This window comes from Globicephala melas, chromosome 1, assembly GCF_963455315.2.
Source record: "Globicephala melas chromosome 1, mGloMel1.2, whole genome shotgun sequence".
NCBI lineage: Eukaryota > Metazoa > Chordata > Mammalia > Artiodactyla > Delphinidae > Globicephala > Globicephala melas.
In genome coordinates, this window is record NC_083314.1 from 135,667,487 (window position 1) to 135,691,862 (window position 24,376).

At 44.2% G+C, this 24,376-nt stretch overlaps 1 long non-coding RNA gene across 1 annotated transcript; it reads right to left on the bottom strand.

The window, feature by feature from the left end:
- Positions 1 to 14,969: 14,969 nt before the first annotated feature.
- Positions 14,970 to 24,376, bottom strand: LOC132593839 (uncharacterized). The gene is made up of 3 exons (XR_009559749.1): positions 23,764 to 24,376; positions 20,112 to 20,233; positions 14,970 to 16,711 (listed from the first exon to the last, which is right to left on the bottom strand). It is a non-coding gene; the product is annotated as an uncharacterized lncRNA (long non-coding RNA).

Sequence of the window (24,376 nt, forward strand, 5' to 3'; positions counted from 1 at the left end):
GCTCTTGGGAGCAAATGTTTTTGTGTCTGTGCCAGAGGGGTGATTCCCATGGTAGAAGTCTCAGGAAAGCATCTGGGGACCCAGTAGCCTCTGTCACATTGCATGGGCAGGCATCTGCTCTGGCTACAGGGTGGTCAGTCCCCCAGACATCTCCCTGAGGATGCAGAGTCATTTGCCAACTCCAGGGGGGGTCACTGACTAGTACATCTCCTTGGTCACTCACTGTATTCTGTAGAACTCTTGACTCTTAAGACACCCTGTGGTAAAATCTTTTCTGTGATTATATCCCCTTGGGTGTGTTCTATTTCCTCTTTAAGCTTCACAGTACTCATTAATGCTTAAAGGCTCTGAGAAGTACTGCAGGAAAGAAGCCTGTTCAACTATGATTGTGTAGTCTAAACCTGCACAGTCCAATACAGTTGCCACTAGCACATGCGGGTATTTAAATTTAAATTAATTAATTTTACATAAAATTTAAAATTCAGTTCCTCAGTCCCAACAGCTACAATTCAAGTATTCGATGGCCACGTGTGGCTGGGGTCTACCATATAAACAATGCAGACATAGCATATTTCCTTCGCTGTAGAAAGTTCTATTAGACCCATACACAGGACTTCAAAACCCAGATCCACCCTTTACCAGCTGTGTGAATTTACACAAGTTCCTTAAACTTTTAGTGCCTTAGTTTCCTCATTTATAAAATGGGCCAAATAAATGGTACATACCTCAAAGGGTTGTTGTGAGAATTAAACAAGTTAATATATGTAAAGCACCTAGAACAGTGTCTAGCACATAGCAAGCCCTCAATAAATAGTGCCTATTATAATTTGTTTAACTGATTGTTCTTAAACGGATTTTTACTTGGAACCCATTATCTATGTAATACTATTCACTTCATGGAACACATTGGAAACGTGTATATTATGGAACACACTGGAAAACATTGGAGAACGTATTCTATGGAACACAACACTGGAGAATATTGTCCTATATTTCAAAGCAGGTTTCAAGAAATCAGGGAGGTTCTTTACACTGTAGTTCTGAAGATAGTCACGAGAAATCCCTAGGAGGATGAACAGGGCTGTCTAAGAGCTCGCTGAAACCCTTTTGACTGCAAGAAACTGAACTCACTTGAAACTGACTTCAAATAAAAAAGGCATTTTGGGAAGGATTTATTGGGATCTCTTGGAATTCAAAGCAAAGTTGAACAACTAGGTCTTAGGCTGTGGGAGAACCATGGCAACTCCAGGATTGTAACAGTAGGACTTGAAAGCCTTCTGTTCTAGAGTTCTTCCAATGACCATTCTTAGTCCAGTTCCAGGTTCTGACTTCCAGGCATATTTTCTGTAGAGAGAGAATCTTACAGGCCCAGCTAGGGTCAGTCACCAGCTCTGGTCCAGTCAACGATGGCTGAGGAGGCTCAGTCACATGATAGAAATGTGACTCCTTCTATGTGATAGGAAGGAGGGCAGCTCTCAGAGAAAGGATGTCATCAAGCAACTCAGAGAAGTGACTTGCCCAAGGTCTCCCAGCTATCCCTGACACTAAAAGCCCTCGCTCTTTCTTGCTAGGCAATACTCCCTACACTTCCACACTTCCAGTGTGGAAGACTCACAACTGGATTTCATCTTGGTCTTCAGGCAGCATAATCCACAATCAACAGGTCTTTTATTGCTTGACAAAATGCTCATCCCCCTTTGGCATATGAAACAAAGCCACAGAGATCAGAAAGAGCATAAGCAGACCAGAAAGATAATAATAACCTTACACAATGTTTCATGACTATAGACCTTCAAAGTACGAAGTACGCATTATCAGAACCTCACACGGACTCGGAAGGGGAGTGGGAGGGGAGTTGTGACTCCCATTCTACAGATGGAGAAGTTGAGGCTCGGAAAAGATAAGTTCATTGGTAGAGAGACCCAAGTGTACTAATGGGTCCCCTCCCCCTCTCAAGGAACATCTCAGTGATCCTGTGACGTAGGCATGATGGAAATGATTATACCCTTTCCTGTTGTGATGGCATTTTTGAGCAGGATAGCCCAACCTCCTTATTTCATAGATGAGAAATAGAAGATTAGAGAGAAGGTGCTCTCCCAGTTGCCATTGACCTACTTCTGTTCCTTCCTTGGGAGAAAAAGTTTGCTAGAAGATGTATGTCTAAAGCCGTCATGGGCAGTCAGGTAAGTTCACTTGGATATTTATTGGATAACTGCTCTGTGCTGGGCACAGGGGACATAATACCACCTACCCTCTCCTCTCCACTAGTCTCCCCTTGCTCACACCATTAGCCTCCGCTGTACCTCAGACAGCACGGGCACAAGTACACAGTAAGGCCTTTGCTTGAGTTCTTCTCTCTGTCTGGAAGGCTTTCCCCACGTATGTGCTGGGCTCACTCCCTCAACTTCTGTTATCTCTGCTCAGATTACTTTTTCCCAGTGAGACCTACTCTGAACCTACTCAGACCACCTTATTTCTTATAGCAACCTGGGACCCCTCCCCTTAGCTCTCCTGAACCCCCTATCCTGCCTGACTGTCCAACTGAGCCCTCTTAGCATATCTCCTGTGCTCTATGATGCTAAGAGAGACTGTCCTTTCTGAATCTTTACTTGAATTACTACCCTCTCTCATCTTAACTTAGATAAAAGCCAGTCATGGAGAAAGGGGTGAGCATGTGGCAGCCCCCAAGAAAGGAGGCAGTGGTGGAAAAGAAAATGGAACATCCTGTCGCATACCCTGCTCCTTGAGACTATAGGAAGCCTGGCATATTGGAAGAGCTCCACATGGCCAGAGCATGGAGCAAAAAGGACAAAGGGGAAGGGACAGGCTTAGAGTGGGGAGCTCATCAAGTACCTTACAAACCTTGCTAGGAAACTTAGACTCATCCTGAGAAGACCGAGTGTCACTGAAGGGTGTTAGCTGCAGAAGGGAATGATTAGATCTGTGCTATGGAGAATATGTTTAGATACAGGAAAGTCTGCAAAATAGGGACTCAGGGAGACCCATTAGGAGGCTGGTGAGAAATGATGGTGGGTGGCAGTGGATTCATAGAGAAATAGACAGATTCAAGAGCTACAAGACAGATAAAACAGAAAAGACTTGTGGCTGATTGGTTGTTGATGGTGAAGGAGTGAACAAATAAGAATGACACTCAGATTTCCATCTTGGGCAACTGATACATGGTGGTGACATTAACAGAGGCAGGGAACACAGAAGGACAAGCATGTGAGCCAGGAGAGGGTGATGAGCTAGGTTTTAGGACTGAGGGTCAGAGGGACATTCAAATGGAAATGTCCAGGAGGCAACTGGATAGGCTCGAAGTCCCAAGGGATTGGCTTCTCCACACTTTGTCATGGAGGGGCAGGGAAGAATCAGAGGGGTTACAGTGGTTCTTAACTGGGGGAGACATTGCCCCCCACCCCCTGGGAGATGCGACAATGTCTGGAGACATTTTTATTGTGGGGAGGGTCCAGGGGCTCCAGTGGATAAAGGACAGGGATGCTACTAAACCCCTACAATGCACAGGACAGTTTTCCACAATAAGGAATTATCTGGCCCAAAATGTCAGTGGTGCTGAGGTCGAGAAACCCTGGATCAGGAGGAGCTGAGCACCGTGTTGGAAGCGGCATAGTTGTTACCAAGGGTACAAGCTGGAGTCTGAGAGTCAAGGTTTAAGCCCTGGCCTGTACTACTCACTAGCCACATGACCATTGGAGTGTTTCTTAAACTTCCGGAGCCTCAGTTTCCTCATTTATAAAATGAGCCTGGTAATATCTCAGGCGAAAAGGAGCACAACGCGTGGCTCATGGAGAGCACTTAATTCATAGTAACTATACTGCTTGCAGGCAGGACCAGGATCACCTGTTATGTGCTGGACATTGTGCCCAGAGCAGGGGTACAATGACGATAAAGTGCAGTCCTTGCCTTCATGGTTTCGACACTAAACACCACACACACACGCACGCACACACACACACCCATCCCAACATCTATCAGAAAAAACAGTAGCCCCTCCCCGAATCCTTCTCACGGATCCAGTCGGCAAACAGGATTGTCCAAAAGTATCTCCTCATCTCTCCCTGCCAGTCAAGCGTGTTTCTTCAGGAAAGAGAGGATGCTGTTGGTGTTTGAGCCACAGACTCAGCCCAGAGAAGGAAGAAGGGCTTTCCTACTGTGCTCTCACCTTTGTCCCATCCTCAGAGCTCCCATGAACGTCCCAAGTTGGCGCCCATCTTCTCTCCTGCAGGCTCTGCTGGTTTGGGGGCGCCTGCTCAGTTTTGAGCCTTCATCTGTGAAACTCAAAGGGGAAAGGAGCCTCTGACTTCTCCCTGCTATAGGGAGACAGAGCTTTCCTTCCCACATGTGATCCCATGGCCACAGAACCCATAAACCCTAGAAGAGCCAGATCTCAGGACCCACTGCAACTTTTAGTGAGAGCAGGAGAAGAGGGGCTAGAAACTGACATTAACTGAGCATCCACTAGCTGGGTGACATCGGGAAAATTACTTAACCTCTCAGAGTCTCAGAGACTTTATCTCAAAAAATGATAATACCTGCCTTCTAGGGTTCTCATATGATTAAATGGACACCTATGCCAGTGTCTGGAACATGGAATGTGCTCATTTATTCATTCAACAAATATTTATTGAATTTCTTCTCTGTATCAGGCACTGTTCTAGGCAATGGGGATTAACAGTGAATAAACTGGACTAAAACCTCTCCCCTCATGAAGTTTATGTTTTATTGCTTAAGAATTGTGGCTATTTAATATTATTTGTTAGGTATTACACTACACTTTATCTAACCACCTATCTTTCTATACACATATATGTATATACATGAATATATTTATATCCAGTTAGTTATGGTTGTTCCCTTTTATTTATTTTATTAAAAAGTTTATTGACGTATAATTGATTTACAATGTGTTAGTTCCAGGTGTACAGCAAAGTGATATTTGTATATATTCTTTTTCAGATTCTTTTCCCTTATAAGTTATTACAAAATACTGAGTAGAGTTCCCTGTGTTACACAGTTGGTTATCTATTTTATATATAGTAGTGTGTATATGATAATCCCAAACTCCTAATTTATCCCTCCCCCATTCTCTTTTATTTAAACAAAGAAATTGAGGTTCAGGGGAATAAAGTAAATTGTTCACGTTCACAGAATTGGAAAGCAAGAGACCTAGAACTGAAATCCAGGTGAGTCTGCCTCTAAAAAGTTGCTCTTTCAACTATACTCTAGTCAGAGATGCAATCAGACCCACCGAAACCTCAGAAAGTGGCAGCAACCATTTCAGGAGGGCATGTTCCTTTCCATGTCAACAGCTCTTGCTGCATAGAGACCCTGATTTCGAGCGCTACGATGAGCACTACAGACCCTACCGTGTAGGCCATAATTAATGGAGATGCCAACTGCCAACTAACCAGAAAAACTCCAGCATCGTAAATCTGTCCCCTGGCTTCTCACGAGAACTGATGGATGAGGAATTCAGCTTAAATACTTAACAATCAATAATTCAAATACCTATCCAACCATTTGCAGGTTGGCATGTTTATAAATATAAGGGTTACACTTTCTTGCATCTTACATGAAATGTACCTCGGGTTGATTGGAGGGGCTAAAAAAGCCCCGTATTTTATGGGGAAGAATCTGGGGGAGGAGACAGAATTATCCTCTCAGTCTTGGCTCAACTTGAATCTATGAAACTTCCAGCTACTATCATGTACCTTTGTGTCATGCCCTCACCTTGCTGGTAAGCAAATCAACCACAGATAATGTGTTGGAAGGCCCAGTGGTGCAGCTGGAATGAGATGCCAGAGCCTGATCTCCTTTCCATCAGCAGCTCAGGGATGAAACCTAACACACAGCCGACAGGACAATGAATTATTCACTTTGAGCTTCCGCAATCTCTCTGTCACGCGAATGGGTCATCTCTGTGGCTGTAATTCAACCTGCTTCCTCCTTCCCCACTTCCCAACAGACAACCAGGAATGAGGCCCAGCTCTGGGAAGACATTCTAGCCCAGTGGCCGGGGGCTGTGAGCCGTGTGTATCTGGATGCTGGAGAGAAGTATTGCTGTTTGAATTTAACTGTTTTGAACGAATAAAGCCGAAGTCGGCACTGACAGCAGTGATTTATCTGCACTTCACAATTATTGAATTTAGATGCTGCATCCACTTGGTGATTTATTAAACTGCTCTCCCCTCCGAGGGAGAATCAAAGCACCTCCTTTGGCCCTAATGGATAGACACTTTGTAGGCACTCTGGGAAGCCTTTGCTGATGAGACTTACTACCTAAATGAGAGCCCTGGCTCATGGTGTCTCTGCACGGAAGTAACCTCCATTATTTGCGTTTCCTTCACAGTCGATAGCTTATCCTTTCCAGAGAGGGGCGGGGCTGTTGGCAAATGCCTCTGATGCTGTAGGGGTGGAAGTGTCAGGTCTGAACAATGAGCTGCATCCCCCCACCTGTGTGGGACCTCCCAACGAGGTTCCTCAGGTTGAAGAGAGACCCACAGCTCTGGCCACCGGCTGCCTACATTCCTTGTTCACAGGTTCTACCTCCCCGTGGCTGTCCCTCAAAACAATTCCATTCAGGACCTTGACCATTTTCTCCTTCTCAAAACAATGCAGATTCTGAAACCCACCCGTGGGAATGGAGAGGAGAGAGGGGCCATGAAATGAATCCAGGCCTGGAACGCCCACCGCCCTCATGATTGGGAAGGGCTGTGGCATCTCTGTGCCACCCATCATGGACAATTCCAAGTGGCGGATGGCCTGTTAGTGAAATGAATCCCAGGCAGCAGCATATCTGGTGTGGAATGTTGCCTTTACTCTGGGAAAACAAAACTAGCCGGTGGGGAAGAAAAGGACAGAGCAATGAAAGCCAAGTTCTCCCTTCCAGAGCCACCAGTCATATAGGCGTGTCTGAGATTCAGGTTTCCAGGGCTACAGGGGAATGGATGAGGTAGAGGTCAGTTATATTTGAAAGAAGACAAAGGAAAAGCAAAGCTGATCTAAGACAACGATTCATGAACGTCAGAAAGCGTGATACGTACAATTACTGGAAACTTGTATAAGAGACACAGGAATGGTAACGCACATGTGAACAGTTTGTGATCATTGTAAAGCATATTCACAATCATTTTTATGGAGTGGGGCAGTCCTGATGAGAAGGAGAATCTGGAAAAGGGCTCCGTTACAGGAGGAGGGAAAGACATAAAATTGAGTTATTAGAATCAAAGTAGGGAATTCTCTGGTGGTCCAGTGGTTAGGACCCCTCGCTTCCCCTCCTGGGGCCAGGGTTTGATCCCTGGTTGGGGAACTAAGATCCTGCAAGCCACACAGCACAGCCAAAAAAAAAAGAAACAAAGTAAGTTATGAATACATTTAGGAGAAAGTGGACTAGTCAGGAAGACCTTATGGAGAACATCTGGGGTACCGCAGACCTGTGGTTTCTCTCCCTGACAGAAGGAGTCAGTATGGATCATAAATCTTACGGCGGCATAACCAAGTTTTCCGTCTTTTCTTTTTTACCCATCGGTGTTGATGCCTAGAAGGAGCCTCAGGCAGAATTTCCTTCTCACCTGTGTACCTTGGCTTGGGTTGAGAGCAATTGTAATGGCTGCCCTTATTCTTGTTCAGGAAACTTGGGCCTGCTTGGAACAGAGGGACTGAAGTAGAGCAAGAAGCCAAGCTTTTCATCTGAGGCTCATAATCATTCCGGTAAGTAAATATTATTGGTTCTATCTTTAAAACAAGCCAACAGAGGCAAAGAGTGGTTAGTACCCATCTCAAAGTCACACATTCATATTGTTTTTTTGCAGAGCAGAGATTTTAGTCCATGTGTTTCCATCTCTCCCCCGCCCCAGCTCTTTTCCTGTTTTCTACAAAGAAGAGAATCAGGACCTGGGGGGAAGAGAAGGCCACGTAGGTGGGACCTGGGGCTCCTGCCTCTAAATTAACCAGAATATTCTCCCCTCTTTCACACACGATGGTTCCAAGTACAATCTTAGAGAAAAGTCCTTGTGCTTCCCAAATACATTTAAAGACCACTATAATAGACAAGCTAATTTTCCTTTTGCTGGCGACTGGATATGAAGATGAAACAAAAAATCTGCATGCTATCTGAAGGCCTGGTTCTTCTATATTAGCCATTTTTCACATAAATAATGCCTTTCTCTAATCCAATAGTAACATAACCTGGAACATCAGATTCAAACAGACTACTGAACCTTGTACATAGCAAGGTTTCAGAAATATTGATTAAACTGAATTGAAAGTCTCAAATACATTGGCAGCCGTCATTCATGGGTGAAGCCCCTACTTGCTTTTCTTGGGGTCAGCAAAGGCCAGACACTTCTCTGGAATTCAGTATGAGGCAAGAGGAGGCCAGATGTAGCTTGTTCCTTCTTGAAGGACAGAAACTTTTCAGCATTTTGGCAATTATTATTGAGAAACCACCCAGAGAGAACGTAGTTTCAAACACAATTAGGATTCTATCTTAAGAAGAAATCAGAAACTGCCCATTTAACGCTAATGTTTGACCTACTGTGAAACAGAAGAGGGAGAAGCTATTACAAATTTGCTAATACCATCAAAACTTATAAAGTGATAAAACGAGGCTACATAAAGAAAAGGCAGTCACCCCAAGCATGAGGCAGGCTAATAGCTGTGAATATATAAAAGAGCAGAGAATTATTCTGAAAACCAGTGAAATAGATCGCGCTGTTTTATGGCCACTCTGCACGGTGACCCAAGGACACTCCTGATTCTTGACCGGTTGGAATGATCTCCAAAGCGGAACACACACCCCAGGAAACTAGCATGATGATTGGAACTGCTATTTGCATTTATTTTCGTTTCATCTATTAAAAATGACTATTTTGGTGTGATTTTTATGATATCCAGGTATTAGTACAGAAGTACACAAATAATAATAATAATAATCTTAAATAAACATATAGCTATCTCTACTACCCAAACTCTTGCTATCAGAATGCTAGAGCCAAATCAATTCAGATGAACTTTAGGATACATTTTTTGTTATCCAAACTCTTACTACGTGCTATTGGAAACTCGGCGGCCAAATTGATTTGGATAAACTGGTATTCCTCACTCTTCAAATACTGTATTCCAACTTAAGAACTGATATATTTGGATAGTTGAAGGATGGTCCACTCTCCTTGGAGGATACTGAATCATGGAGGTGACAGGGGTGTTTTGGGTTTTTATTTATTTTTATATTATATTTTATTTTTTGGCCACATGGCATGTGGGATCTTAGTTCCTCAACGAGGTATCAAACCCATGCCCCCTGCAGTGGAAGCGTGGAGTGTTAACCACCAGACCGCCGGGGAAGACCTTTGTTTTTTAACTAAGATGTACTGTGAATGGAATTTAGGAGACCGGTGCTGCAGGCGGCCACATCGATAGGTCTGACTTTGAGTCACAGCCAGGCAGGGCTTGCAAGACCCTGGGTCATCTAATGGCCCCGGACCAAACAAAATGCTGCTTTCGTGCTCCCATCGAGAGCGAAGTTGCATCTTTCTTGAGAATTAAATTCTGATATGTGTATAAGGTGGAAATTTCATGTCATCAAAATTTCCTTTGAAAATCCCTTAGGAAAATACTATTTTGGAGGTTGACGTACCATCTCTTAGTAAGTCCATGGTAGTCAGGTTTTTATTCCATATGGGGGAAAAAAATCACCATTTCATAACTGAACCTTCGTGAAGATATTGGGTTGCACTTTGAGGCTATGTGGTACCAGAAATTCATATCTTTAAATATTTGAATCAAACTCAGTGCAGCAACACATTTTATGAGAGGCCATGGGGAAGACAGATCCCCTGAGAAAAAGCCAATTCCAGTGTCCCCTTCTTATGCTCCCCCTGGCCAGACATGTTGAGTGGAATGAGAGTAGATTCCCCCTTGACTACTGAAGCGGAAGTCACGTGAGTGGGGTGGTGGTTGCCTAACTCTTTGTATATACTTGAAACAATTGAATTGTATACTTTAAATGGGTGAATTACATGGTGTGTAACACATCTCAGTAAAGCTGTTATCAAAACAGAAAAAGCAATAAAAAGCATATAGCCCTAGGCACTCGTTTCTAAAAAAATAAATTTCCAAAAGGTGAAACCAGTACCATTCCCAGACCCAGGTTCTTCTCCTGGGCCCTACACTTTAGAGATCCCTGTCTCTGGCTCTCCTATAGCTGTGCCCTCCCCACAGACGGAATGTCCATGGGGCTAAGAGAACACACCCACCAAGATTCCTCCCTGCCCCTTATAGTCTATGCTACTGGTACTAAGCGCCCTGGAATTCCTGCCCAAATGGTCCAATCTGCTTTCATGGCTCGTAGAGGCTCTTCACCTGTCCATCTCCCAATGGTGATGGCAGACTTTGTCACAGGTATACATACTCCTAATTTTGAGAGGGTAAACTAGGGGCTACTGTTTGCATTTCAGTGGGCATGCAGACAGAGCTTCGACATTCAGGTTGGGCTTTCCAGGCACATGCACAGGACTCCTCACAGCGCAGCACTGAAGTGGAGGTAAGAAAAGAAAAGGGTTAGCCTTGATTCAGGGGCCCTTTCTCTTATTCCTGGACCCTCATATGTTGGAATCTACCAGCCATGATGCAACAAAGATCAAAATCAGAATAAGCATCAACCTACCGTACTTTTTCCAATATAAGTACATTTCCTCTTTCTCAGAAATCCCCCAACAGTGATGGCTAATACGTATTAAATGTTAGGCTCTTTTTTCATGCATTTAACATGCATTATCTCACTTATTTCTTAACAATGAGGTGGGTGCTGTTATCACCCCAACTTCCCTAATGAGAACGCTGAAGGCTTGCAAGAGGTTAAGAAAATAGTTGAGTCAGAATTTTGTAACAGGACAATCTGACAAAATCCCACCGAGTCATACTGCCTCCCTAGGAATGCCTGGCTCATAGATAAGAGTGTGTGAGCAAGAAGCAGTCCTTTTTTTAGCTTCTAACAACTCTGAGAATGATACAAAAGGAAAAAAATATGTATATCTTCCAACAGAATAGTTGACCAAGTTCCTTTCATTTGAACAAGATCGGATAGCGCAGAACGCGCATGAGTATTGTAATACGAATCACATTTGCAGAAGACATTTTCATTTTTCTCTGCAGTATGAAGCAATGGGTTGCCAGTTACTCCTTCTAAGATTAATCTTTCTGCATCAGAGATATGGAGATTAATGGTTCAGGGCATGATGACTTATGCACACATGAATATGATTTTCTACATGTTACTAAAAAATTGGTTCACAAAGCATTGCTTCCCTCTGAAATCTCAGTGCCATAATTACTTGAAACTTATTGGTCTGTACGAGGGTGGTTTTCTCAAGGTTGCAAACAGGACCGCCACATTTACCAGCCCAAACTGGTTTTAGAAGAGCTGACTCAATTCCAGCATGGAAACAATTAAAAACAATTTATAATAAATGAATATTTGTGAGCATGTCCCATTATTAGGTGGCACCCCCATTCTACAGAGGGGGAAACTAAGTCTCAGAGAAGTTGCATAAATTGTCTAAAGTGGTAGGTAAGGATCAGAAATCAAATCGGTCCCCTCATGGCACGTGGCTTGCTGGAGTCTGGCCTTTCTACAAGTACAAGGGACGGCCATTTTCATAGTTATGTGACTTTTGTATCAACCTAGAGAGTTGTATAAGAATAGGGCCATTTTGGCAGATGCTTCCCCAGCCTCAATTTCTCCATCTTCTCCTGGAAATAGCACCCAGATCTTGGTGCAGAGAGCAGCTCCTTCCTGGGCTGAGCTCCCCTCTCTGGAGGGAATGACTTCCACCTCATTTTCAGAGGGGGCTCTGATTGGCTTAAATAGTTTGGCTCATCTCACTCTGATCCACAAGGATCTTCAGGATGGGCATGGGACCAAGTTTTCCTGGTGAGACGTGAGGAGACATCTGCTGGGACTTCCAGGAAGGAAGTTTCCTTTTCCATCCACAGTAACAACTGGAAGAGACAAGTCTTCCTCCTTTGGGGCATGCAGTGTATGAAGGAGAGGCCTGAAAACACGGCTGTCATTCTTGCTACCACAGGAGAGGCAACCAGGGGAAGCGGGGGAGGGAAGGGGAGCTGACACAGAGAAGAGGGCAAAGTGGAGGAATAGCAGAGAAATGGAGACACAGCCATGATAGTGTGACTTTTAGATCATCTCACACCTTGACGTGTCAGTTTTGCTTAATTTTGATTGAGCTGATATAGTAGAGACTAGCTTCCCTTTGTAAATGAGAAACTGAGGCTCAGAGAGGTTGAATAACTTCTCAGGTCCCCATAGCTAGAAAGAGCTGTGTCTAGGACTGAAATACATGTTCCTTTACCTCAAGTCTACAACTTCTTCAGTGTTTTAAAAGATGTTTTCCCCAAACTTGGGTCAAGCTATACTTTTTCCTCTTTACCCGGGAAAAATAAGCAGACACCCACTCCATAGAAGATTTACAGAGAAAAGGCCAGAAGACACTGAAAAGAACAATAAAGCCATTGTAACAGAAAGAGCTGTACCAAAGCCAACAGAACCAACAGAATTGGAAATAGCCAATCCTGGGCATTCAGAACAAGTTCTATTAAAAATGTTGATTGATTTATTAGAAACCAGGGAGACCATTTTAAGTTTTTATAATTAGTAGGGACCTCAAAATAGTCCCATTAGAGATGCAAGAGATATGGGAACATATGTATAACTGATTCACTTTGTTATAAAGCAGAAACTAACAAACCATTGTAAAGCAATTATACTCCAATAAAGATGTTAAAAAAAAATAGTCCCATTAAGATGCCAAAATGATGAACCTAGGGGCAGGACAGGAGTAAAGACACAGACGTAGAGAATGGACTTGAGGATACGGGGAGGGGGAAGGGTAAGCTGGGATGAAGTGAGAGAATGGCATGGACATATATACACTAGCAAATGTAAAATGGATAGCTAGTGGGAAGCAGCCACATAGCACAGGGAGATCAGGTTGGTGCCTTTTGTCCACCTAGAGGGGTGGGATAGGGAGGGTGGGAAGGAGACGCAAGAGGGAAGGGATATGAGGATATATGTGTATGTATAGCTGATTCACTTTGTTATACAGCAGAAACTAACAAAATGTTGTAAAGTGATTATACTCGAATAAAGATGTTAAAAAAAAAAGATGCCAAAATCCATGGAACAAATAAGAAATGTAAAAATAAATTAAAGCATAAAATACTAACTTTAGAAAAGACCTTAGACATCATTTTATCCTACCTCCCACTAAACTAATGGAGAATTCCTTTTACTACATTCCTTTTACTACATTCCAGGTGGTCATCCTACCTCTGTTTGAATACCTCCATTGATAGAGAGCTCACTATTTCATGAGGCAACCAATCTGGTTTTAAATTACAGTGTACTCTGATTTAATTAATGAAAAAATCAAAAATACAGATAGACAAAGCCAGTAAGGTTGCAGGATAGTTTATATTCTTTTAAGTTATTTATTATATTTTAACTTTTTGTTTCTTAGCATTTCCTGTTATCTTATCAATCTTCCCTTGATTTGGCAAGCAGCTTGTGTGTTCTGTGTTTTCTGCCTTGGAAGAGGGATGGCCAAGCCGAGAACTAAGGAAAGTCAGGGCATAAGTAAAAGATTTAACGATTTAGATGTAAAGCCAGACTATCCCACCTTCAGAACAAAACAACATCAGCAACAAAGACAAAATTCTCCAGACTGGAGAAGGTAAGAAATTCACAGGAGAAACACAGAGAGCTTAGACAGAGGGGGTGTTGCATCCCACCCTCCACCTTAGGTCAAGCTCAGAGTCAGAGGAGACAGCAGAAATTCCAGACAGGATTGCAGAAGTCAATAGCCCTCTCTCCTTCTCTGAGGAGAGTCTGTGAAAGGGGAAAATACCCCAGAGTAGAAACAGCCACGTGTATTGTCTAGAGAAATAGCTCTGCTATGGTCCCACAGGTTTCCCCATAGCACAGTATGGTAAGGGGTGGAGGGAGGTTTCCCACGCACAGAGAGAGATGCTGCCCAGAGCTCTTGCCAGTGGAAGGAGGAGGATTCCGTGGTGACCTCTGTGGGCTCATGACATAAGACCACATAGAAGTGGCAACATCTCACTGAGCAGATGGAGCTGAATAATGACCAAGGGTCAGGCTCCCTGTACCCCTCTGCCAATTTTATGGGCTATATAGTACCCTTGAAATGAAACACCATCCCGCGATAGCGGTCATTTGTCTTTTTTTTTTGGCTTCTCAAAACCAAACCCCCATCTGGGTTTTGGTGAACACTTCCTTAACGGGAAGTGTTCCCTCTCTCTACCACCCCCTCCCCTGCTAGAGTGAGGGCACGTGACCTATGGTCACTAATTGAATGCTTCTACCCAAAAGTTTGACTCTTGAGTGAGTGAAGCAAAGACAAAGGGATGATGAGACCAGCCACAGGATGGTTCTGTTTGTTACTGGTTGTAGCTACATCCTGGCCAGTTTTCCTGCTGCCTAGCCTTGCTTGGCAGGGCTGACAATTTTCCAAACCCGTGAGCTACCCAATACCTTCCAATGAACTTTGTTATGAAAGTTAGTCAGACTCTTTCTGTTCTTGCAGTTTCCCAGTACAGAGATTTATACCGAGGAGTATGCAGCAGCAGGCTCTTCAAATCAGAAGGGCTTTAAGGTAGAAATCTGGGATTGATTTTATTGCCTCAGTGGGGAGTTGATGACCATGATCATCTTTTTAGGATTCAGAGATAGGAACCTGGAAGCCCATGGTTCATGGCGGCAAAACATCTTAATTATCACCTGTGGTCATTTGTACAAAGGGCTCATGAGAAGCAAGGTTTCAAGACCACTGTCCCAGGACAGTATACAAGACAGGAGGAGTTCAAGGACTGCAGGATAGAGTGGCTGCTTCTGCTGGCCGTGGTTAGTTTATTAAAAGAGAACAAGTTTAAATACCCCAAAGTCTCCAGTTAAAACATTTATTAACACGCAGCAACCTACTATGGCAGTGCTATTGATAAATGAATGTCCAACCTCTAAAAGCCACATAGCTGAGAGACTGGAAAACAAATTCAAAATGGGACCTGAGGTTTGTCGAATTACATCATCAAGTTCTCAGCCTTGTCTTGCCTCTCAGGAGATAGTTAAGGCATGGATAGGATAAGACTTGGAATGAGGGTATATGAACAGCTCAGAGAACTCACTGACTCTCCCGTGCTAGCCAAAGCAGCCCTTCTCCTTTGACTGCTGATTCTTTTTCATTTTTGCTCAAAGATAACTAGAACTCCCTTACCCCAAAGAGTTACACTGATGGAAGGACTATATTTATGAACTGCCTTACAGCAACCCTCCCTTGTCCTGAGGATCAGAGCTTGAATACCCACGGGGAAGGTGGGGAGTAAAAAGTTAAACCTGCAAGTAGAAGGCATATAACAAGTAACTGGCCAAACTTTGCTAATTTACACCTTCAAGGATCTGGGGAATATGTGTGGGAATGAATTCTGTAGGCTCTTGACTAAGGACAGAAGAACATAATTTTAGACCAAATTGAAGTCATTGACGTGGATGCACTTAGCAGAGACTCCAGATTTTGCAGCAAGTTCGAACAGCTGGGAGTAGATACCGTTGTTTGTTCAGTTGGTTGACAGAAATCTGGACTCAATGGTGGCCAACACTAAACAGAGTTGAGATGTCATAAATTCCTTGATATCATGTAAAGGAAAGAATCCAAAGACTTTGAGAGATAGAAATGCTGGAGTGAATTTATCATGTGCAACTTATCCTTTCACTCCCTAACTATGTCTCCCAGTAGAGCACAGAGGACATCCCCTTTGCCAAAGTCTTGAGAAATACCTCAACGAGGGGAACACCAGCGTCTTCGCTGTAGCCACTGCTATCTGGAGGCTGGGGCTACTGATGGGAGCCACAGTTCGCATGGGGTCCCAGGATTCAGCAGGGGTGGAAGGAAGCTAGGGCAGCAGAGGCTGTGTAGTAGCTTTTCAATAGCAGAGGTGGAAGCTTAAGGGAGAATCCTTCCTGTCCCCTCCCTGGGGATATGTGACTTTAATGAAGCCAATGAGATTTGGCTCTGAATCTTTTATCAGACGTTTCTTGTGCAAATATTTTCTCCCAGTCTGTGCCCTGCTTTCTCATTCTTTTGACATTGTCTTTTGCAGAGCAGAAGCTTTTCATTTTAATGAAGTCCAGCATATCAATTATTTCTTTCACGGATCGTGCTTTTGATGTTATATCTAAAATGTCATCACCGATGCCAAGGTCATCTAGGTTTTCTCCTACGTTATCTTCTAGAAGTTTTACAGTTTTGCGTTTTACATTTAGGTTTATGATTCACTTTGTGTTCATTTTTGTGAAGTGTGAAAGGTCTGTGTAGAGATTCACTTTTTTTGCCTGTGGATATCCGGCTGTTCCAACACCATTTGCTGAAAAAACAATCTTTGCTCCATTGTATTGCCTTTGCTCCTTTGTCAAAGGTCAGTTGACTACATTTATGTGGGTCTATGTCTAGGCTCTCTTTTCTGTTCCATTGATCTATTTGTTTGTTCTTTCACCAATATCACACTGTCTCGATTACTGTAACTTTATAGGAAGTCTTGAAGTCCAGTGGTATCAATCCTTCAACTTTGTTCTTCTCCTTCAATACGCAGAGCTCAAAATCTCAAGCAAGCAAAACAAAAATGACAGATGGTGAGAATGTATTGGGGGACCTTAGCATAAACACCCAACTACTCAACCCCACTTAATGTGACTTTTGATATTTCACAAAGCTCAATATGATCAAACCCTTATTTAGCCCTCCAGTTTCATCTTGTTCTGCTCCCTACCCATCCACTAGGCTTCCAACACATTGACCTTGTTCAAGTTCCTTAAACTTATCTAGATTTCCCTCTCCTCACAGCTTTCACACACAGTGTTTCCTCTGCTTAAAATAATCTTCCAGGGTTTCCCTGGTGGCGCAGTTGTTGAGAGTCCGCCTGCCAATGCAGGGGACATGGGTTCGTGCTCCGGTCCGGGAAGATCCCACATGCCGCGGAGCGGCTGGACCCGTGAGCCATGGCCGCTGAGCCTGCGCGTCCGGAGCCTGTGCTCCGCAACGGGAGAGGCCACAACAGTGAGAGGCCCGCGTACCGAAAAAAAAAAAAAAAGTCTTCCAGCTCTGGCCTGGCTAACCCCACTCATCCTTCAGGTTTCAGGTAAATTAGCCCTTTATTATTAGGTCTTTCCTATATTACACTCTTCTTTTTATTTTCCTCTATAGCTCTTATTAGAATGTTAGTTACATTTTAGTTTGTGTATATTTTCTGTGATGTCTCTCTGTTCATGATCCTCTAGGTTTCATGAGGGGAGGGGTCATTTCTGCTTCGTTCCTTGCTGTGTTTACAGCTAACTTCTGGACAGTGGACCCAACAGAGAGATGGTGCTCAAAAATTATTTGCTAAATGGATGCTGTATGCTGTTCTGATGATTTTTCCTCACTTGTATAATGGGAAGATCTTTTCACGTCAATAAACACCAATCTACAAGGTCATTTGCAATGGCACCATAGTATTCTACAATAAGGATGGTGATGATGATGATGATAATAGCGATCTTTATTTGATCACTACTATCTGCCAGACACTGTTGTAAGGGCTGCACATATTTTAACTCCTTTAACCTTCCCCAAATCCTATGGTAGACATTTGTATTATTCCTATTTTACAAATGTGGAAACTGAGGCACAGAATATTTAAGTAACCTTCCTCAGCATCTCATAGTATCCTGTGCAGCCTGGATTTGAACCCAAGCATTTTGACTCCAGACCCCCCTGTGCTCTTAATCTTTTTTTTTTTTTTTTTTTTTGTGTCGCACCGCACAGCATGTGGGATCTTAGTTTCCTGACCAGGGATAGAAACCGCGCTCCCTGCAGTGGAAGCCCAGAGTCTTAACCTCTGGTCCCCTTGTGCTCTTAATCTTGATGGTATATTGCACAGAAAATTCTATTTCATTTTACCAAAGCCTTTACTGTGGTCCATTTAAGTTGTTTCAAACTTTGGGTCATTGAAAATACTAGAATTAATTCCCAGTATCTTTGTACAATTATCCAATCATACTTGAAAATATTTTGCCAAATTCCCCACCAGACTGAACATTTTTCCATCGGCAGAGTAAGAATGCTCTTGCCCACATCCTTTGATCTTTTTAGAAACTTAATGGGAGAAATAAGTCTACCCAGTTCAGCAAATAAAAACACAGGATGACCAGTTAAATTTGAATTTCAGGTAAATAACAAATACATTTTTAGTATAAGTATGTCCCAGGAAATACTTGAGACACATGCTACTTAGTATAAGCATATCCCATGTAACATTTGGGACATACTTACAGTAAAAAAGTATTCATTGCTTATCTGAAACTGAAATTTGACTACAAATTCCAGTTTAACTGGGTGACCTGTGGCACACGTATTTATGAAGCAATAGCTAACTGCTGGATACTTTGACAGTAAAAAGGAATATATAGTTCTTGATATCAGCTAGTGCACTGTCCAGTGAGGGAGAAACACATAGTTAAATCTAACACAAGGTAGGGAAGGCAGTGACAGAGACAGGGGTGTCCACGAGGGACATTTAATACCAGACAGGGGAGGTAGAGAAGTAGTCCTAAGAGACTCTTAAAGGATGAATAGAATTTAGTTGCCCTCAGAGGGGGTGGAGTATTTCAGGCAAACGGGAGTGTACAGTCAAAAGCAAAAAGCAGTCTGGCTATGTCGGTGACCACAAGCAATTGATGTGGCTGTAGACCAAGAGGGAAGTAGGGCATGAGGAGAAATGAGCTTGGGGATTGAGGTAGGAGCTGAATCATGAATGTGGCTCGTCATATAAGCCACGTTACTGAATAGAGCAAGATTTGAAGCAGGACAATGATGGGGACATCCTCTCTGCTGTCCAGATAAGCTGCCATTGTTCTGAAGTCCCATTTCTGGTCCTAGCTCCTCCAGGAACCAGCTGCTACCTGATGGCCTGGGGGCCTCTCCTCGGGGCTTCTCTGGGAACAAACATTGACCACATTGTGTCATAAATGCCTGTTCGCTGTCTTCACCCAAGGGACTTCCTGAGGGTAGGAATCATTTCTTTGGCACTCTGTACTGCAGCTTCCAATTACCCATTGCTTTTCCTGAATCCTAAATATTTGCACCAGTGGGTACTGCATCCATGATCTCCCACTGGACCATATTCTCTCTGCTTCGAGATTGTACTCGACCTCCAGATGGACTTCCAGGCCCTAACCATACTGTCAGGAGCTTCCTTAGTGCTGAGAGCCCTCAGTTAATCCCAAGGCCTGGAAATGAACTTCCTTTTCCAGATCGTTATCACGGTCCCCCACCAGTCTTCCAGCAGCTGGATGACTTCCGCTTTAGAAAACTTCCAATGAGAATGACTTCTGTCAATGACTTCCTGCAGCAGAGTCTCAGGTAGCAGACAGTGTCCTCTGGTCACCCCAAGGCTACGCTCTTTGGGATGTCCCATGGCCAGAACTTCGGTTCTCTATTATCCCCTCATCTTCCTTCCAGAGGCTTCTCCTCTCGCAGACCGTAAGGTTTCTCAATTTCTTGGGGGGTACTGTTCCGTCATTCCCATGTGACAGGTATATATTGGTCCATATGCTTGTATGTTGACCTTGTTATGGCCCCCACCCCCAGCAAGGATAACCCTGCTCTAGTTTCGTTCCTCAGCAGATCCAAGCCCTACATGGCACTTGAGTGGGTCCCACACTCAGTGCCCTGCTTGCCTCCTGGATAGCTCTGGCAGTGACATCCTGCCTTGGCTTCTGTGTCTCTCCAAGGTTGTGAGTGTCTATGGTTTAATTACAAGAACTTTGAGTTTGAAAAGCCTGGCTTGGAATCCCAGCCTGGTTGACTTTCATTTTATTATTTAATTTAACCTGCTCAAGAATCCCGTGATGACTGTGTTATTATCTTTTGTAGACAGGCAAAAGCATAAGAAAACCAAAAAACCTGTGGGCACAGAAATGTTAAATAATTTTCTCAAGATTACCAATCTAGCGAGTGGGGTACCTGGGATTCAAACTTGGCTTCTGTGATGTCAAAACTCACGTTCTGCCTGTTGCGTGGTCTCCAGGCAATGCACGGGCTCAGGGCAAGTCACTTCAGTTTTATGAGTTCCAACTTTCCTCTGTCTAAAACAGAGTTAATAATAGGTTAATAAGAGCCACCTCTCAAGATGGTTGTAGAGATTAAATGGAATTATGTAAATTAGGCACCTAGCCCAGAGCCTGACAACAAATGTGCAAGAAATATTTCCTTCCCGCCTTGCTATGTCCATCCGGGTAGATTTTCCCATTGTCTTAGCAAGGGGCAGCTCTGAGGAAATAGCAGTTGTGTCAGCCGCGCCAACCTGGGAGGAGCTGCTTTGCAGAAGTGCAGGTGCGTGAAAGCTCTTTTCCTCAGTTATCAGGATGAAATGGGCAGAGTCAGAACAGGCGCCCAGGAAACACCTCCTCACAGATCAGGAAGCATCTCATCCAGCAGGATGGCCTGAGACCTCCCCTGGGACCTGCCCCCGGCACCTGGGAAGCCAAGTATCTACCATCCTGTGACATCCCAAAAGAAGGTATCAGCCAACGGGCTCAGTAAGTATTTGGGAGAAATACTCTCTTGGATAAAGCTACTTTTTGGTACTTATCCCCCCACCCCATCTGAGCATGTCCATGGCCCTGCTCTGAGTTACAAGGACATAAATTTCCATCACAAATTTATTGCCATCATTTATCAACTCCTGTTGCTCAATGGACAAGTAGTTAATTTTAAAATGAAGTGGGGCTGTTTTCATTAATACCCTTGCACGAACTACCCATCAAAACACTCAGAGACAATTAATACCATGTTGCTGAATACTGAGTAGATAAATATCTCCAGTCTTGGCTTGTCTCTGGGAGATAGAAGACATTAGACTCATCCTCTGTTGTAATAATATTCTCTCATTCTCTTCCTCTCCATAGCATCAGAAACATTTACATCTAAGAATGAGATTCAATAGCCATACCAGCCCATAACATGAATTTAAAGGGCTGTTGGTTCACAACATCTAAGTAATGCCTTCAGGATATAGTGGTAATGACAATAGACCTAAAAAGAAGATGGAACATATCTGAGGACGATGCATCTCCAATACCAGAGCCTTCTGGCCTTGAAGGCTTTCTGGAAGGCAAATGCCTTGCCTCTGATGGGGGCTGAAGTCCAGGCTGGTTAGCAGTCTGAGCAGTGGGTGGAAGTTGGAGTCCACATTCCCACAGGCTCAAAACCTCCATAGAAAGAATAGTCTAGATTTTGACAACTCTGGAGCCACATCAGGGCTTCATGGCTTGTGGTCGTTTGTTATTTTACTAAGGCATGATTTTACACCTCACATTGAGGCTGCTGTCAGAGTGATTTTCTCACTTTGGAGGAAGCCTAGTAACCCTCCCTGCCCCCAGCACCGCATCCAACCGTCTTTGTCCTTAACCATTCACTTGCAGGCCTACTGTGTGCCAAATGCTGTCTTAGGCCCCGGGGACGCAGCACAGGATCTCGACCTTCAGGGAGCGTGTTCACATCAGCTTTATTATTTTCTACCTGCCAGCATCATTTACACAACTCTTAAGAGGTAATAAAAAATTCGTTTCTTTGTGGAAAATAGCCCTGAAAAGAAATCCAGGTGGTGCATTAAAAAAAATTTGGGGGGGCTTCCCTGGTGGCGCAGTGGTTGAGAGTCCGCCCGCCGATGCAAGGGACACGGGTTCGTGCCCCAGTCTGGGAAGATCCCACATGCCGCGGAGCGGCTTGGCCCGTGAGCCATGGCCGCTGAGCCTGCGCGTCCGGAGCCCGTGCTCCGCGACAGGAGAGGCCACAGCAGTGAGAGGCCCGCATGCTGAAAAAAAAAAATGGTTGTTGTTTTCCCCCCCATCTTGCTTAAATAATACATTCACTGTGGCAAAAATTAGAAACTATAGGTAAGAAAAAGAGAATAATTAACCCCCTGAATCCCGCCATCCAGAGATCACCACAGTTAAGCTCCGCCTCCTGCGCACATGGACTCTCGTTTCTTTTTTATATATATCCATCGCTTTTTTAAAAAATATGATCATTCTTTGTGTGATTGCCCCTCATCCCATCTTAATAAACACACTTCTATAACTAATGGCTGCATACACTCTCAAGGTTACATTTTTTGCTGTTGTTGCGTTACGCGGGCCTCTCACTGTTGTGGCCTCTCCCGTTGCGGAGCACAGGCTCCGGACGCACAGGCTCAGCGGCCATGGCTCACAGGACCAGCCGCTCCGCGACATGTGGGATCTTCCCGGACCGGGGCACGAACCCGTGTCCTCTGCATCGGCAGGCGGACTCTCAACCACTGCGCCACCAGGGAAGCCCTCAAGGTTACATTTTAAGAGCATACACCAGATTGCTTACCTAGCCCTCCATGTTTGGATACTGAGGTTGTTTTCTGTCCTTTTAAAATGATAAACAACACTGTAGTTTCTTTTGTCTACCCATTAGTATTACTAGACCCTGGTGCACATCCCTAATTATTTCCTGAAGATGAATGCGTTGAAGTGGAATTTCTAGGTCAATTCACATGCACATTTTTGAAGTTCTTGACATATGTGGCCAAACTGTCCACAAAATGGCTCCAGTTTAAGCTCCCAGACATTTGCTTCCTCTGTCATGTGAAGACTCACCAGCTTCTCACAGTCAGATTATAGAGACACAGATCGCACCTGCTCCACCCTCTTGCTTCCCTCTGTTTACTGGGGCAGATCCTCCCTCCTCCTGCCCAGGGCTCCCTTTCCCCTGAGCTCTACATCCCAGCCCTCCCCTGGCCTCAGCACTTTTCCTCTACCAACTGTCCTTTCTTCTTCTGTGAGCTCTTTCCACATGAAAAATGTTGTCACTTGCATAGTAAAAGAAAAACATTTCCTTGAACTCTGCTACCACTGAATTGTGCTCACCCACATTCCTGTGTTGAAGACTCAACCCTCAGTACCTGACTGCATATGCAGATGAGGCCTTTGAAGAGGTGACTGAGTTAGCACAAGGCCTTTGAGGTGGACCATAAGCCAGTGTGACAGGTGTCCTTCTAAGAAGAGAAAATTTGAATGCACAATGAGATGTGTGTGTGCAGAGGGAAGGCCACGCGAGGATCCGGTGAGAAGGCGGCCAGGAGAGAGGCGTCCAAAGAAACCAAACCTGCTGACACCTTGATCTTGGACTTCCAGCCTCCAGAACTATGAGAAAATAAATTTCCATTGTTTAAGTCCCCCAGACTGCGGTGTTTGTTAAAGGCAGCCAGAGCAAAGCCATGCAACCTCCTTACAGAAAACCTTTTCTACAGCTGTCCTTAAACAAACTTACCCTTCATTCTCTTGCTCTATCTCGCCATACAGCCCATGGCAATCTGGCTTCTGCCTGCACTTCAAGAGACAGCTGCCACCAAGGTTACACACAACCTCCACAGTACCAACCCAGCCCACGCCCTGCCTAGCACAGACAGGCACTGGGCTGGTGTAGAAGGAGTTGCTGTTGTAATCACTTGAGTAAGAGGTGCAGCTCAGTCTGGCAAATTAGAGAACAGGGTAATAAATATGCCCATATTAGTTCTCCACAAAATGCATATTGGCATTTTTCAAGACATAGGTGGAAGAGACATACATACACACAATAGACTTACTTGGAAAATAGAATAGCTGTGCCCACTATAGACTCTTTGGAAGATACCTTGATCAATTTCTTCCAGGTCCTTTTTTTTTTTTTCTTTTCTCTATGCAGAGGTTGTTTGATTGCTATAGTCTGCGACATATTCTTGGTAGGCTTATTTTTATCCATCCTTCTCCCGTTTAGGGAACATTATAACTGTGCCTCCTCCAGCTATATTCAGGTTATTTAAAAGGAGGATGTAGCTCACTGATCTTCCTGATTCTCCCTTCAGTTTCAAAAAGTCAGGTTTGGGGCTGTTTCTGGTGGTGCCGTGGCCTCCATGAGGATTAAAAGTAAGTAGGTTAAGAAGCAGCCCCCCGGACTGGGAACCTGGTGTGTCCCCGCCACCGCCGCCCCCAGATGTCCAGGTGTGTAACCGAAGGCTCTTCAGGGGCTGGCAATGATGCCAAATGCCACTGAGAAAGAAGGGTGAGTCAGGCAACGGTTCTTGCAGCAAGCACCTGGCATGCGCAAGGGCTTTGGTTGCAGTGGGGCTGTTTCTGTCATCGGCTGAATGGCTGTTTTCCTCTGGAAGGAGGGACTTTAAGGTATCTTTCGCAGATCCAGAGAGACACAGCTCTGGGCAT